This window comes from Thermobia domestica, unplaced genomic scaffold, assembly GCF_964235325.1.
Source record: "Thermobia domestica unplaced genomic scaffold, izTheDome1.hap1.1 HAP1_SCAFFOLD_1057, whole genome shotgun sequence".
NCBI classification, from domain to species: Eukaryota; Metazoa; Arthropoda; class Insecta; order Zygentoma; family Lepismatidae; genus Thermobia; species Thermobia domestica.
In genome coordinates this window covers 1-5,322 of record NW_027656767.1, presented here as the reverse complement: position 1 = coordinate 5,322, position 5,322 = coordinate 1, and the positions used below count along the sequence as shown (strand labels likewise).

The 5,322-nt window shown below is 38.4% G+C and overlaps 2 non-coding genes across 2 annotated transcripts; both read right to left on the bottom strand.

The window, feature by feature from the left end:
- Positions 1–1,223: 1,223 nt before the first annotated feature.
- LOC145677578 (5S ribosomal RNA) lies at positions 1,224–1,342 on the bottom strand. The gene has a single exon (XR_014129882.1). It is a non-coding gene; the product is annotated as a 5S ribosomal RNA (ribosomal RNA).
- A 177-nt stretch (positions 1,343–1,519) lies between these two features.
- LOC145677582 (5S ribosomal RNA) lies at positions 1,520–1,638 on the bottom strand. The gene has a single exon (XR_014129886.1). It is a non-coding gene; the product is annotated as a 5S ribosomal RNA (ribosomal RNA).
- Positions 1,639–5,322: the final 3,684 nt, after the last annotated feature.

Genomic DNA, 5,322 nt, shown 5'->3' with positions numbered 1-5,322 from the left:
GGTGGGATTGTAAGTGCGGGCCTGAGCACCAGCCGCATGCCGTTTCTCTGCCTATAATGTCTCGTGTGTCATGTTCTCGGGGATCTTCAGGAATTACCCGTTCGTAAGTATGATAGCTGCCAGTGCCGTCTCGAAGACGAACAGCACGTTTTTTGCGTGTCGTGTTTGGAGCGCGAGTAAGTGCCTGCATTTCTCACTGATTTCCCGACGCTGATGCGGCCTCCCATGAATCAAGTCAGTTTTGTTACTACTTCAAGCGTGCACCCGAGTGCATCAAATGAAAAGCAAGGCAGTTGGCGCGAATTGAAACACGTACTGTAATTTAAATGAAGTCGATAAATCGGCGGACACATCTAATTTTGCTGAACGAGTGAGTCATCATGCCACCAAAAACTAGCGGAAAGGCTGCAAAGAAGGCTGGTAAAGCCCAAAAGAATATCTCCAAGGGAGATAAGAAGAAGAAGAGGAGGAGGAAGGAGAGCTATGCCATTTACATCTACAAAGTTTTGAAGCAAGTGCATCCTGACACTGGCATATCTAGCAAAGCTATGAGTATCATGAACAGCTTTGTTAATGACATCTTCGAGCGTATTGCTGCTGAAGCTTCTCGTTTGGCCCATTACAATAAGCGGTCAACTATCACCAGCCGGGAAATCCAAACAGCTGTGCGCCTTCTTTTGCCTGGTGAACTTGCCAAGCACGCTGTAAGTGAGGGTACGAAGGCTGTTACCAAGTACACAAGCTCTAAGTAAAAATCTTCTTCAAGATTTTTCATTTCAAACGGTCCTTGTCAGGACCAACACATTATTCGAAAGAGTTAAATCACGAAATTTGCTTCATTCTGTTATGTAGAAACACCTTGAAATCCAATTTCTATATGCTGTTAGTAAAAAAGTAAAGCACATAGCGGAGATGTGTCGTGCTTGTATACGAAAGGCATTTACTCGCCGGAGATCTACACTTAGTCATAATAATTTACTTTTAAAAAGTGGTAATACATTCCGTGTTAAGTATAGTAGTAGGTGCACACGGATCGGAAATCAGGTTATTTTAATGTGCCGTGCAAATAAACAGGCTGTTAGTGTAAGAAATAGTGGGTATAACGCTTAGAATATCGATTAATCGCTATGAAATAATGTTGATAAATTATCTCTTGAAAGTACTATAAAATTAATGTTTCTAGTATTTTCGTACTTGAAGGATAATGAAATTTGAAAAAGAGATGCCAACAGCACCTGGTGTTCCCAGGCGGTCACCCATCCAAGTACTGACCAGGCCCGATGCTGCTTGACTTCGGTGATCGGACGAGAACCGGTATATTCAGCATGGTATGGCCGTTGGCGAATGCATATGGCTTCGAGTGAGTTATTGTAGCTACGTAGGTTTGTCGGTGAATACTCAAAAAGACCAGCGCGTGGAAAGCGTTGCTAATTGTTTTAAGTAATGCATGATTACGAAATTATCGTGGTGAACGATGTGAGAATATTCGTCTTTGTGAAAAACAAAATTAGAAAAAGTATACCAACAGCACCTGGTGTTCCCAGGCGGTCACCCATCCAAGTACTGACCAGGCCCGATGCTGCTTGACTTCGGTGATCGGACGAGAACCGGTATATTCAGCATGGTATGGCCGTTGGCAACTACCTTTTCTTCAATGTCCTGTTAAGGAAGTATGTTTTAAGTAAGAATTGACATTATTAACTATAAAGGCAAGCATATTAACGTCGTTAACATTACTTGGAATATACTAATATTCGAATAAATATTTGAATGTTCGAATGATGAGTGATTCGGATGTTCATAGTGCCACTGTGTCCTATCGAGTTTACTATCACGAACCACGTATGAAATTGTATATAAATAAATAAAAATAAATCCTTTATTAAGTATTGATTACAGGAAAAAGGCAAACTTACATTCTTTAATGTACACAATGAAATGTATGAAAGATATTTTTAAGATATGTTTCACTTACCCTTTATAACGCAAGGTAGTTTTCAGTGTAGCATTCTCTTCAGCTGCGAGATAACGTAAGGCAGATGATCATTCAGTCGTGAAGCACTAAAATGTAATATACATTTTAACTATTATCGATAAGAATTATTTACTGCAGGGATGCAAATAAAGTGAGGCAAATTAGTAAATAAAAACCGATACTGTAACTGATAATATAATTAGTTGTATCTGTATTAGTTGTATATACAGTAATCGCACGATTATCCGCGGAGTTGGATGTTGGCATAATCGCGCATAATCAGCAGTATGAGCAGAAAAGGGAAATGAAATGAAATATTTAGATTTACGTCGCATACTTATACCGGTTACGCTAAAGGAGACGGTGATGATGAGTACTGAATGAAGAAAGTGGGAGGAAACGGGAGAAACCCGAGAAAACCCATGAGCACGGTCTTTATGCACGACAAAGTTCACACGGCACGAGCTGGGATTGAATCAGGGACCCCAAGCACCGGAGGCCAAAAAACGGACAAAAAGTCTTTCGTGCAACTTTCGTTTTCGGTAAAAAGTTTACACATAATTTAGAAAGAGTAGTTTTCTGGTCTTTTTATTTCACAAGTTGGTTCATGTCTATATTTTTTACATGCATAAAAAATTTTTCAACTCCCTTGCTTATTTCCTGTTAAAGACCTCTACCTCTGATTGTATTTTTTGCACATATTCTTATTGTTTTCAGACAACATTTCTAAAAGCGTAATTTATCGTCAGCAAGAAAAGAAAAGGAAAGCCTCGGATAGTGGAATGTGTACTGTATATATATATATATATATATATATATATATATATATATATACGTATTAGTATATAGTTTTATTTTATACGTCTCCTATTATTACACAATGTGCAGATATTGTCAAAGCGCAAGTAAATATGTATAACTCCCCGTTCTGCACTTAATAACTTGAAAGAAGTTCGGGGAAGGTAGTGTAACAGAAAGTGCAAACAGAAATGAGGGTTTAAAGGCATTTAATATTATTCCGTAGTAGTATGATTTTTTGTAAAAAAAAAAATATATATATATATATATATATATATATATATATATATATCTAAACATACATATTCAATGATATAGTAAGAGGTTAGCAGCACTGATAGAACTGCAGAAAGTACAAAACCGTTAATAAGAAAGAGAGAGAGATGGTGGCCGCTTTTGTGCTTTTCATTGGCTAATTCCGAATTGCGCGCGAATACGTACGAGATTTCTTTCTTTTTCCTCTTCGCAGCCCAGATGTTGCCAATTAGAAGTTTTTAGTACTACATTTGTATGAAAATGTTGCCTTTAAGAAATGTGGTTTGCATACAGAGAAAAGAGCAAAATGAATATTTACCTTAGTGGGCATGAAAAAAGACGAAACATTTTGCAAGATGGACACACGAACTTCCTTAATGCAGGCGTTCAGTACATTATTGTAAAGAAAAAAACACTAAAAAGAATTACTTCAATATCCCTAGCAACATTCAACAATTCATAGAGAAAAATCTTTATTTTGAGAACAATGGAAAACTATGTAATTGTAGATAACTACTAAATTTAATGATTAAGGAAAACGTTTAGGCCCGGCCCTTCAGAAAGAAAGTGCACAGAATATTCTCTCATGGAAGCAATTGCAAAATCAACATTTTGTTTGCAGTTATAATTAGAGGATCTATATACAGGGTGTTCGAAAAAGAATGTATCCTCTTGAAAGAAAATATTCTCTGGGCCCCTAATCCTTTATATACCGAAAGGAAGTTTGTATAGCATTTTTTCTTACCTTCGTTAGAAGAATTGAAAGTGACTACTATCGTGACACGGGAGATATTTAATCGATAGTCGAATTACTCACATACTCGAATGAACACGTCTCTTGTAAGGAGAGGAAAGGCTTCTGTGATCCGCTATCGCAGCTGTGTCATATCTGCAGAGAATGTTAGGACACAAACGTGATCTTTGAGAGCCTCGTGAAAAGAAGTCGCATAGTATCATGTGTGGAGACATCGGGGCCATCTGAAGAACGCTTCATCATTAGGACCAAGGGCGAGTTACGAAACACTCTGGGATATATTTATTAACATAACTTCTCGTCATTCTGCAAGTGTGGTGGAGCTCCATCCTATTGGAAAAGGAAACCTCGGGAGCCCTCTTCATGTGTAGGTATCGTTCACATCTGAAGCATGTGAAGATAGATTACTGTACTATCGTGTACCTAAAATCATTTTCTACGAATACGAACATGTCTACACTGAAGGCAGTGCAGCTCTTTTTCTCTTTTTTTTGGTCATGTATTGTAACGCGGGGCAATGCACACAATAACATGTAATGTTGTGTATCATCATAAAGGGCCAGGGCGATGATTGGATCTTGATGGACGTGGAGAACTGATAGGTGATGTGAGTGGTATTGTGATCTATGGTTGTATGTTTACTGATGAATGCATAAGGAGAGGTGAAGGGGTTGCCTTTTTTTTTATGTCGATCGGGAGGGAAGCGATTGGGAAACTTTTGACTTTGTTTTTCAACCGAATATATTGATTGAATAGGTCGCCGACAATTTTACGGGGCGTCACGTCGTTGCCTTTTTCATGTCGATCGCGAGCGAAGCGAGCGTTTTTTTTTTTTTTTTTTTTTTTTTTTTTTTTTTTTTTTTTACCGACAATATGTATTGAATCGGTTGCCAACACCTTTAGGGGCGCGTCACGTCCTTCTTTCTGTGCTGATCGCGAGCGAAGCGAGCGCGAAATTTTTGACTTTTTTTTTTTTTTTTTTTTTTTTTTTACCCACAATATTTATTCAATCGGTCGCCAACACTTTTAGGGGTGCGTCACGTCCTCTTTTCTCTGCTGATCGCGAGCGAAGCGAGCGCGAAATTTTGACCTTTTTTTCTCTTTTTAATTCTTTTTTTTCTTTAAGAAAAAATATTGATTTCATAGGTCGCGAACATTTTTACGGGATGCAACATCGTTTATTTGTTTTTCCAACCGTCTTTCTGTCTTGAGCCCCCGCCAAGTTAACTTTATGGTGGACAAAAACTATGTGCGGTGGGTTACCGCGGGGTTCTCCCGTTTCCTCCCACTTTCTTCATTCCACCACCATTTCAATCATTTCTCATAATCAGCGCCTCTTTTAGCCTAAGCGGCATAACGTGGGACGTAAAACAAAGATTTCCTTTAGTTGCTTTCTGTCTTGATTACGAGCGCGAAATTTTTTACTTTTTTTTTCTTTCTTTTGATATTATTCATTTAATAGGACGGCAACACCTTTACGGGCCGCCGCGTCGTCGTTTACACTTCTTCAGCCCATATTCTTTCTGCTTGTTCGTTTTCC